Source organism: Ixodes scapularis, unplaced genomic scaffold, assembly GCF_016920785.2.
Source record: "Ixodes scapularis isolate PalLabHiFi unplaced genomic scaffold, ASM1692078v2 PGA_scaffold3__209_contigs__length_174095766, whole genome shotgun sequence".
Taxonomy (NCBI): domain Eukaryota; kingdom Metazoa; phylum Arthropoda; class Arachnida; order Ixodida; family Ixodidae; genus Ixodes; species Ixodes scapularis.
Genome location: NW_024609868.1, coordinates 66,721,563 through 66,733,703, shown reverse-complemented (window position 1 = coordinate 66,733,703; position 12,141 = coordinate 66,721,563). Strand labels below are relative to the sequence as shown.

Genomic DNA, 12,141 nt, shown 5'->3' with positions numbered 1-12,141 from the left:
GTTAAACTGAATGCTGATACAGGAGAGACTTTTTCAAAATCAGGGTAGGCAATATCTGTGATGGTAAAGCACTGAATCGTGATGCGAGAGCTGACCCTGCTTGGGTTTGGAGTTTGACTGTCTCTATGTTTACACACAGTGTCAATTTTCATGCCTCAATTTGCTGTTCTCCTTACAGGAATAGCTTGTGCATTTCTCTTTAAAGTTGCAGCTGTACATAGGTGAAATGGGGCCACTCATAGTATGATATAGAGTGGCAGCAGCATTCTTACTCGATTTGGGAGCGGTTTGTGAAGCGGCGTGTTGACAGTGAGTGCCCGTGTCGAAAGCAAAGCAGTGAAATATGCACAAAAATACTGAATGTGCACTAGGAGAGGAATTTTGAAAATAAAAGTGACAGCCGCTGAACTGAGCTGACTAAGGTCAGGGAATGAGATTTGAGGGGTATTGGGGTGGCGAAGCAGTCTGAAGGGAGAGCAATATTTCTAGTGCAAGTTAAAGGGCTCGGATAATTTCACGAATGGTTTCTTTATGGTGAGTATACACATGTCCATCATGGGATTTCAGGCTTGGATTTCACAGCTTCGTGCTTTCCTACCATTCATATTAAAAGTTTGAAGTCTAGGAGCAAGTTTGGTGCAGTGTTTGCTTTAATCGTGTGCACTTTTAATTTTCCGTAATGTTAAACCAGGTGTCACATGTGTGTAACTTCAAAGCGCCTGTGATTTCAGTGTTGACTGTTGAACCAGTAATTTTCTCATAATTTGATGCTTCCTACCGGCAGGTGTGCCACCCCTTGTTGCGGCTATGGAGACTCGTGGAGTGGCAGGCCCTGTGGTTCAAGAGGATATTGTGTAGAATATGGTATGTAACAATTTTTTTTCTTCACATCGCAGTTAAAGGTGTGAATCTTTTATCTTGTCTTTTTCTTAACCGTAATGGCTCATTCACACGAAATTTTGACGCTGGGCGTCAAAATTTGATCAGATTTTTTTGATGCTCGAACCACAATCACAGACTTTTGACGCTGGGTGTCAGAACTCTGTGGAATATCCTGTGGCAAGCGGATCGATCAAAGAAATTTTTGATCTTTTTTTTCTTTTTTGCTGGAGAAAACTTTTTAATTAGAACAAAAGGCAGGAATTGTATTGCCATATGTCACACCAGGGAATGTCAGCTTATGTGCAGCAAGAAAATGAATTTCGGCGACGCGAGGATGTCTCGTGCAAGGCTCTGTCACATGCCTCCTCAGCTTGCAATGGCCTTGCCGCTTGCCTTCCTTGCCTTGCTCGGCCTTTTCTGTCCTCAGCTACAGTTGATTTGCGACAGGCCACTGTCTTTTGGTGGCAGGGCAGGTAGGTGCAGCTTTTAAAAAAGGTCTATTGCATCCTTTGTGATATAGCAGACGTTCACAGATCATTTTAAATCTCGCTTAGCAGACGATACATCAATGTCTTTTTTGTTGTGTTTTCGTCGGTGATTGACACTTCATGGCAGGCGAAATCAACACAATTTAGACGAACTTGAGGTTTTAGCACCGATTTTCCATGTCACCTAAAAGGAGTCGGTGTGAAGTGCGGATTGAACACGAGTGTCATGTCAGCCTTGACTGCCCATTCGGTGAGAACACAAGTCGCACCTGATTGATAATGCTTCACTAATTATTAATCTTAAATCTGTGCTCTGCTCGGTCCCCCTTTTGGTCACAGAAATTCCAGTGCGTTGACTTCCCAAACTCTTCTTTTTCTCGCACTGACAGGCAACATATTTGTAAACAGTGTATTAGCTCCTTCACTCTCGCCAAGACGAAAATCAGACCCCATGCTGTGGACAGCTTTCGTTCGGTGCTCGCATATTTCTTGGTTGTCACTGAGCAATGAGCATAGGTAACCTACTCAAAATAATGTATGGTGTTTGTCAAAAGTTGACCTCCTAACTTCCTCCGCCGACGCACACTGGCACGGCAGGGTTGTACTAAGGAAACTGATTTCCCAGATACATCATATGGGAACGGCAGGGAGTAGTAAGCCTCAACATTATAACTTACAGTGCGACTAGGGCAAAGACAGACAGAGGAGAAAACACAGGACAAGCGCTGAACTAGCAACTGATTCTATTGAAAAGAAAATACATATGATGCTGCTGCTGCTCAGGCAGGCATGCCCCACCGTGGCCCTGGCGCTTCTTCTTTCACTCAACACAATACCAGCCGAGTTATCCGAGATCCGAAAAGCCGATCTCGCTCTTCATCAAAGTCACTGTGGGCTGGCTCACACACAGAGATCCGTTTTGTGTTATGTAGTATGTCTCCATCATTTCTCGGGGTGGTTTTTGGTTGTGTCGGAACATCACTGTCATGTTGTTAAAAAAGGGTTCGCATCCGCAATCCCGGCAATGCATCGCGAGATGTGTGTGACAGTTCCTTTCGTAGAACTGTGGTGTTTTCGTAGTCTTGTGTTGAGGCGACTCCCAGTTTGTCCTATGTAGGCACGCCCGCAGGAAAACGGGATTTTGTAGACCACACCTTTTATGCAGGCGACAAACTGCATTCCGTGTTTGATGCTGCAGCGGCTGTGAGATGTAGGATCGTCATTTCTCGCACGTTTGTTGACTGTGGAGCACACAGATCTAAGCTTGTGGCGGGCGGAAAAAAACAACATTCACATTGTATCTCGTGGCAACTTTCTTGAGTCCGTGGGAAAGACGGTGGATGTACGGTATGACTGAAGTTTTCCTTTTCTCTTTCTGCTCGAGGTCACATTGCTCGATCTCTGGATCTGTTTTAAGGTATTTCACGATTTTTTCGCAAGTTGAAGTAATGACCGAATTAGGATACCCCGAATCCTTGAGCCGTTGAATTTTGGAAATGAAGCGGGAACTCAATTTGTGGATGCATGTGCTTGTTAAAGCTGTCCTCAGACAGGGAAATGCGATGCCTTGTTTGACGAGTTTGGAGTGGGCTGACTGAAAGTTTAGAAGAGCCTTTGCTGTTCTGGGACTGTAACACCAGCAAACATGATCATCCCCCTCTTTGATGCGGAGATCCAGGAACTGAATAAGGTTCTTTTTTGGGGCTTCATAGGTGAATCGAAGTCCTTGCTCTTTTTTCGTGAAGATCTTCAGCACATCGTCAAGCTTCTGATGGAAATTAGCCCTCTCAACGAACACCAAATAATCGTCTACGTACCTAAACACTTTTTTGGTGTTTTTCTCCAAGCAAGGTTCCAGATCCCGATGGATTTTGCCTAGGAAGATGTTACTGAGCACAGAGGCTACCCTCGACCCTATGCATACTCCGGACTTCTGTATGTACACCTTGTCCTGCCATCCGATGAATGTGGACTTCAGCCCACTCCAAACTTGTCACACAAGGCATCGCATTTTCCTGTCTGAGGACAGCTTTAACAAGTACATGCATCCACAAATTGAGTTCCAGCTTCATGTCCCAAATTCAACGGTTCAAGGATTCGGGGTATCCTAATTCGGTCATTACTTCAGCTTGCGAAAAAATCGTGAAATACCTTAAAACAGATCCAGAGATCGAGCAATGTGACCTCGAGCAGAAAGAGAAAAGGAAAACTTCAGTCATACCGTACATCCACCGTCTTTCCCACGGACGCAAGAAAGTTGCCACGAGATACAATGTGAATGTTGTTTTTTCCGCCCGCCACTAGCTTAGATCTGTGTGCTCCACAGTCAACAAACGTGCGAGAAATGACGATCCTACATCTCACAGCCGCTGCAGCATCAAACACGGAATGCAGTTTGTCGCCTGCATAAAAGGTGTGGTCTACAAAATCTCGTTTTCCTGCGGGCGTGCCTAAGTAGGACAAACTGGGAGTTGCCTCAAGATAAGAATACGAAAACACCACAGTTCTATGAAAGGAACCGCTCACACACATCTCACAATGCATTGCCGGGATTGCGGATGCCAACCCCTTTTGAACAACACGACAGTGATGTTCCGACACAACCAGAAACTACCCCGAGAAATGATGCAGACATACTACATAACACAAAACGGATCCTTGTGTTTGAGCCAGCCCACAGTGACTTTGATGAAGAGCGAGATCGGCTTTTTGGATCTCGGATAATTCGGCTGGTATCGTGTTGAGTGAAAGAAAAAGCGCCAGGACCACGGAGGGGCATGCCTAGACGAGCAGCAGCATCATCATATGTATTTCCTTTTCAATCGAATCAGTTGCTCGTTAAGCGCTTGGCCTGTGTTTTCTCCTTTGTCTCTCTTTGTCCTAGTCGCACTGTAAGTTATAATGATCTCTACCGTAAACTCCCCCAATTGTCCATTCTGCTAAGCCTGAACAGTTCGGTCTTTTTTTGGTGACCAAATTCGGTCGGCAGCAAGACTGCTTTTTAGAAGTGTGAACGAACCATATGTTCTAGCAAAAAATGTGCCTATTAGAGAGGTTCAACTATTAGAACCATAGCTATACTTACTGACCTTATAATGTGAGGCCTAAGTTTCCACATTCCACCAGGATGTGCGAAGAGGTAGGCATTGGAATCTATGGAAGAAGCTTAGCAATGTTAAGGCATAGAAAGGTAATGGTTCTTTAAACAGCGCTAAGTGTATTGTTGGTTTCATTTCTGAAGTGTTTCGTGTTGTCTCTGTTTCTGTCATGTCCTTAAATCTCAGTGATTTGCTTTGTTCGTGGTTTGCAAGGTTTCAGCAGACCCGTCCTCTTATTTAAAAGGTTCTTTTTTTTAATTAGATGCTGTATATGGGGTGTCTGTTCATGCAGGCTTAGGCCATCCCAACAACGCCAGGACTGCTTTCTGCTGATCATTTTCATAACCTAAATATAATTCTGTTAGAACCCAGGGAACAATTTTTGCAACAGATATATCCCTCATTGCCTCTACGCACGCCTTATAAATTCTGGGAACTGGATGGAAATAGTGTATTAGGTTCACCACTATCTTTCGATGATTTTCCGAGTGATGCTGCCACACTCCACGAATGCGGCCAGCGGAAGTTCTCATTCAGCCACTTTAGGGCACGCAGCATTCAATCGGTTGAGGCGTTTTCAAAGCTGGAGGATATAGTGGTGCCTCGATTATATGACTTTCAGGAGACTGCGCGACAACATTGGATAATCCAAAAAACAACAATTACGGGACAAAGATATACAGAACTTCCAAACAGCCTTTAAGCTGATAATCTGCTGGAATCTGAAGAAGCTAGAACCCTCATGCAACTATGAATGTAACCTAGAAATTGTGTAATAGAGGTGCCAATCAATCTTTATTATTCCATTGGAACTTCAAAAGAAATCAGTGAGTTTCTGCTGACTCGTTCAGTCGTGCTTAAACCGGGGACGCATAATTGGGGTTTTACTGTATCCACTGTGGGACACATTTCATGCTCGATCGCATAATGTGTAGAAGTTTCTTAAAAATTTCTGGGCGTTGCCTTTAAGGACTAGCATTTTCAAAATAAAAACAAACAAACAGGAAACTGCTTTAATAAACGGCGCAGATCAGGCCTGGAATGTGCTCGACAGCGGATGTTTTCTTCAGCTTCGATAATACTTCCCCAGTCGACTGCTGCATGCTGCAAGATTGCCAATTCAGAACTTCCGGAGGCTGCAATCACAGAGTGGAGAAGCGTAATTATAGTTGGAGGCGCCTGCTACAGTCCATGTGCATGTTCTCTTAAAGAGACACTTGCATGGCTGTTAGGAATATAGCTAATAGTAATCAATAATATTGATTACTATTAACCTTGGCACACTCGCAACTGTTGTTTATTTGGAAAGACAATTTACTATATAGGCCCCTTCGGCCAGCCTAGTCATCATCACTTCGCGCGAAGCATTTTGGTTTAATAGTGCGATTGATGCCTCACTTACACACTCTTTTCCTTTTTCCTAAATATCATATTCCTCATGCAGTTCTCTGCTTGTTTTGTCGTTGTATCTGGCAAGAATCTTAACATCGTGCAACACCAAGGAACAGGGGCATCTACTGCAGTGAATGGCGAGGTGGCCAGACAGGCTAGCTCGCGTGGCAGCCACGTGCTCATGGGCACGTTCATTCGTGCATCCACAAATTTATTCTTGTGTTTTATGCTGCAAGGCTCAGACGGCTGCTCTATGCTGTTGATTCTGTGGCAGAGCCTAACCATCTTATTGGATGCCAAGGACACCACAGGAATGCGGTGGTGCTGGCAGACTTCCCTTAATTGTGTGAAACTGAGGGTATGGTATCACAGCTGGTCTTACATTGGACCTCTCACGAGTGGGTTTGTTTATCCAGAAGCAAGCTACCTGCAGATGTGTATAATTCATGTCGCCAAAAGCTTGTTAAATAAAGTTGAGGCATAAACAAACCTGCTCGTGAGAGGCCCAATGTGAGACCAGATGTGGTACCATACTTACACTCATACCTGCCAACTCTTCCGAATTTTTCGTAAAATGTACAAATTGGGACTAATTTTACGATTTTACAAATCTTGCTTCAAATCTTACAAAAAAAATTTTTTTTGTTTGTTTGTTTGTTTGTTGTTTGTTTATTGTGGGGTGTCAGGAAGGGGGGGAGCTAGGAGAAATGTGGGCCTCCGTACAGGGGCAAGTCGCTACCTAGCTTTTGGGGAATGGGAGGAATAGAGAGGAAAGAGAGAGAGAGAAAAAGAAAAGAAAAAATGATTGAGGCGTTTTAACGGGGCGTTGAATTGTTAGCTGACAGGCAAGTAGCGTGACTCTGAATAGCCCCATTTAAACGGGCATCCATACTTTGTGGAGAAAGCAGATCTGGCACAATTGATTAGTGCGTAATTACGCTAGAGCCGGCTTGCAAGTTTACTTTCGCGCAGATAAGCCAGGAGAGTACGAAAGGCCTTCTTGGCTACTCCTTGAGTCCCGTTTGGATTTAGAAGGTCTTCAAGATTGGAGTGGGAGAGGCCGGCCGTCGCATACCGCTGGTTCTCGAACCAGCATGTGGCTGCCACGCGAGCCAGCCTGTCTGGCCACCTCGCCATTCACTGCAGCAGATGCCTCTGTTCCCTGGTATTGCATTATGTTAAGATTCTCGCAAATGCAGTGACAGAACAAGCAGAGAACTGCATGAAGCATATGAAATTTGGGAAAAAGGAAAAAAGCGTGTGAGTGAGGCATCAATCGCCCTATTAAACAAAAATGCTTTGCGCCAATGTGATGGTGACTAGCCTGACCAGTGGACTTTATATAGTAAATGTTCAAACTGGCCTTATTACCCTCTTTACTATTAGCTAGCTCTCTTCATCAAACACTTCCTTACCACCAGCATGTCACGGCCATTCGTGCACATGCACTCATCTAAAAGGCATTCATATGGATGTAATGACCGTATTTGGTTCTATTTTTATGTTTCAGATAACCTTTGGAGACATTGTGCTTCCTGAAGCGCAGTTGAAGCATGTCGACACTAAGCAGCCATCCATTTACGTTCAGGAACTCGCTGTCATGGTATTTGGAACTGAGGCCCTGACAAACTGCTGCCTTTCTGGGTCGGCAATGAAGGGAAAGCTTCCTAAAAAGGGAGTTAAGGACTTGATAGGTGAGTAAATTGCCGTAAAGAAGAAATGGCAAGGCACTATTCCAATCAAACTTAAAGGGGCGGTGCAACGATTTTATGATTAAAATAATTTGCATCTCGTCATTTTGACGTTGTTTATCGTGTCCCGGAGAATAGAGAAAACACTTCCTTCATTAAAAATGTCGCGATTCCGCTGCTTAATCGCAAAGCAAAGGTCGAGCTTTTTCCCCCGCCTGCAGCCCCAAGTGGCAGCCGAAGGAACTACGGCGGTAAGATTACGTGACCTCGCTCGGCTCTAAGCCGCAGCATAGCGCCCGCTAATGCACGCAGAGAGAGGGAGGGGAAGCGTCCTCCGAGATAGCACAAGGGAAGCTGCACGGCACTCCGAATGACGTCACTGGGAGTGCGACCAGGTGTGACCCTGAAGGCTGGGAGTGAGTTGAGGGGTGCCCGAAATACCAATCTTTATCTTTTTTTTACGCAAAAACTAGGACACGCAGGCGAAATCGGTTTTCTGTTCTTTACTTCAGAAGTGTCTGGGGGCAACTTCCAGAAATCTTTGACCGAAGTCCGAAAATCATTGCACCGCCCCTTTAACAGGAACAAATACTAAGTCTACTCTTGACATATATTGGACTTAAATCTTGGACAAAAGCTCACCAGACAGAAGCTCACCGGTCAAAAGCTCACCACGTGAAAATTTCATGTTGGTCTTAACACGAGTGCAGACAACTTAGGTGCATGCGTGCGACACTAAAACACAACAATGAATTAAATCTGATGGGCACATGGTTTGTTGATTAGACTGGAAACAAGTTTATCGATTGGTTAGAAGGAAATGCAGTCCCATACAGGCTGCCTCCAGCAGTCTTGGTAGATCTCGGTGTACCTGGAGCCCCTTGGAAATATTTTCCAGACTGTTGTGGCATACCTTGAGTCAACCCAGATTGATCTTATCAGCTTCAGCTGCACTCAGTTTGGTGACCTAATTTTTGGCCCAAATCGTTGCTTCTGTGCCTGTTATGGCTTACCTGCCGACACCGTTGCATGAGAGGGGGTACCACTTCTAAAAATAGTGCAATGTCCATTGCGTCCGCACTTTGGCCCAGCTCGTGACTCACCGGGTAGCCAAAAAAAAGGGGGTGAGCTATTGTGTGGGTCTACGAAAAAAACGGGTGAGCTCCTGTCCGGTGAGCTTTTGTCTGGTCACCATTGGACTTGTGTCTCGGTACTCATGGATGGTTGTTTCTTTTTGGCTTATGTTGGGGGAGGTATTTGTCTTTTTGTGTCATTAAGTCTTGCGCTACACCTCTGGTTTCCAATAATGTGGCCCAGTTCTAGCATACTTTAATTTTTGCCTAGATTATAATTCACTCTGATGTTCCTTCTGCTTAATTTTGATCATCGATTTATATCAGCGATTAAACTTAACGAAACTTCAGTATGGTTTACTTTTGTGTACAATTTTCTGAAGATAGCTGACTGTTTACCCCAGCTTTAGGCTGCTGAATCTTTCAAAAACTTTCAGCTTGTTCAGTTGTTTTTAAAGTAATTGTTTGGTACAGTATGACCTCAGTTGGAGTATGGCCTCAGTTGGTTTTATATCAGTAAACCGTGAATTATAATATAAAAGATGTCAGAATCAAAATTAAAAAAATGTGGTCATCTGTGTGTTTAAAATTATTGTCTAGCTACGCTATCTCCGACTTTCTAGCCAAATATCCTGAGGCACTGGTTCTCGAACAGGGTTCCTAGTACAGTATACTGAGGGTTCTTTCAGCACCTGAACTTCCTCAATCGTTCCTACACCATTGTCATACTCTCAATTGCAACAATGCCAAGAGTGGAAGGGGCTCCTCGGCTAACATTAACAATAGTAAATTTTTGTTTGCTGATGTCAGAAAGTTTGAGAGTCCCTGTCACAAAGAATGTTATGTTTGCAGGCTTTTAAAGGGGTTATGAAATAGTCTTCAGACTTCGGCCAAGTAAGTGTGACAGTATCTCACCATCGCATGTGCAGTGAAGATCAGAAAACAATTTTTTCCAAGGTGCACTAGTTTTATTTAAAAAAAATTAAATAGACTCAAGCTTGGGGGGCCCCTCAACCTTTAGAGTCCTTTCCAGGTCACGTGCGTGTGACATGAATTGGGGGCCAAATGAGTGAATGACAACTTTTATAAAAACCTTAGCTTCAAATTGGGCAGATACCTGCTCAACTCGCAAACTCGACCACTATTGGCGCCAAGCTAGTAGTTCCTGTGGCCACCATAAGCTGCATGATGAAAAATGGACCCTTTTTTCCTTTCTGATTACGCAGTGCACTCGCGACATTTTGAGGGATCACGGTGTGTTTTCTCGTACTTGTGATAAGGTAAAAGAAATAAACGTAACGAGCTCCAAACTGTTTCCACAGTAAACTTGTTTCATGATCCCTTTAATGCATTGCAAATTGACGAAATGCCTTGTTTTACATTATTTCACAGCAGCAATATTTCACAGTTGCCAATAAACATAGTCATTGGTCCCAGTGCTCAATATATTTAGATGATTAACTTTTTGTTGTTGGTTTCTCTTTGTGAAATTTTCTAAAATTATGTGGACCTGAAGTATAATTTTAAGTAGTATTAAGTAAATATGGAGTCTTAAGGCAAGTTTCTTAATTGTCTATTGTCTTCTCTTTTCAGCTTTTGTTACTGCCAATTCCCTGGAGAAACTCGGAAGTCCGTGAAAGAATACCTGTAAAGGAAGTGCAGCAATGCTTCCCACACTCGAAACAAAGCCCCCAACACACAGAAGAAAACTGCAGAATGAAAAAAGAAAAAAAAATTAGCTTTCATTTTTATTCATTTTGTGCATTGGGTTTTTTTTTCTCTTAAATCTGATGAGCGATTAATTTAGATTTTATTTAACAAGTGCATTAACTTTTTTCATTCAATTTACTTCAGTCATGTAGGTGATGTTACTTCAGTCATGGTAGATGATAAATATTGTAGGTTTTATATTAACAGGTGCAATACTATTTTTGCTCGTTTTTCTTCAGCATGATAGTTTGTAATTATTTTTTTCTTCTAATAGCTTGTTTATAAAGCTTTAAGTGCATCTGTGATATTTGTAAGCCACTAAAGGTATTGCGTTTTTTGTTCCATCGTAAGTGTTTGTTGTAGGCAATATGTGTTCATTATATTGAAAAAAAATATTTGTTTAATAAAAAGTTCTTACTTTAATTTGTCATCACTTTGAACTCGTCTACATTAAAGCCTGTAACATAATGCATTTCAGTTTCGATAAGTGCAAACCACTGCAATTGCTAAATCAATATAATTTTCTACTTTTCTTATCTGGAATTGGTCAGGAATAAATTGGTGAAATGCTTTAAAAGTTCTATTAAGTGTACCCCCGATTATATTTGAAAGCCTGCTTCCAAGTTTAATCCGGGGTACAATTTATAGTACTAAAGGCCTGCATAAAAGCATACTAAAATTCTGCTCAGAAGTGTACTAGAAGAAGTATCCTAAAAGGATGGCGAAATGTTACTTCTGAACTGCGTAAGAAGTATACTAAAATGCCTCTTACAGGTATGCTTAGAAGTATACTAAAAGTATGGCGAAATGCTACTTTCGAAGTGCGTCAGAAGTATACTAAAATGCCTCTTACAGGTAAGCTTAGAAGTATACTAAAAGTATGGCGAAATGCTACTTTTGAAGTGCGTCAGAAGTATACTAAAAACCGGCCAATTTAGAGCATCAAGCATACTTCTGGAAGTGCAAATAAAGTATACTTTAAGAGCCCCGGTTTTTCGCTAAGGGCCGCAACAGGCCACTTCAAAGCATGAAATTTTCTGCTGGGCAATTGCATCGCGTTGCCATGGATCTCTTCTACGTCAACAGTCACTGGTGGTTGATTGTGACTGACTATTTCTCTAGATACCCTGAGATAACACGACTTGAGAAACTCACATTACCCACAGTCATCAACCACTGCTAATCAATCTTCGCCTACCACGGCATTTATCATGTGGTTGTGTCCGAAAATGAACCCCAGTTCTCGCCATCTGACTTCCCCGCATTTGCTCGAGAATACAGCTTCGAACACACTACCCCCAGCCCACATTACCCTCAAAGTAATGCACTGGCAGAAGCAGCAGTAAAATGCATCAACACGTCAATGAAGAAAACGAATGACCCGTACTTGAGCCTCCTCTCCTAAAGGTCAACTCCGTTGAAGAACAGGTACAGCCCCGCTGAACTACTTGTGGGTCGAAGTTTAAAATCGAAACACCCCATTGTTCCCGATATGCCCAGGTTTGGTACGCCCGACATAAAAACCTCGCAAATTGTAAGAACAATACCTCAAACAACAGAAGAAAGACTACGATCGACGGCACGGCACACGTGCTCTGCCAGGAGTTCTAAGGGGAGATGATCTTGGAATCATCGACCTAAAGCGGAGAGGAACGGCACAGAGACTAGCAGAAGGACCCAGGTCTTACCTTGTGGACGTCGGTAACGTCGCTGTGCGTCGTAACCGAACCCATCTAGTCACCTTTCCTAAAAATGCCTGCGATGCGAAAGTTTTAAACAACGAAGGCGCTGATGTGCCCCCTAGAAA

The 12,141-nt window shown here is 43.2% G+C and overlaps 1 long non-coding RNA gene across 1 annotated transcript; it reads left to right on the top strand.

The window, feature by feature from the left end:
- The first annotated feature begins 9,469 nt into the window (after positions 1–9,469).
- Positions 9,470–10,325, top strand: LOC121837062. Its single transcript, XR_006078099.1, has 2 exons — positions 9,470–9,518; positions 10,218–10,325. It is a non-coding gene; the product is annotated as an uncharacterized LOC121837062 (long non-coding RNA).
- Positions 10,326–12,141: the final 1,816 nt, after the last annotated feature.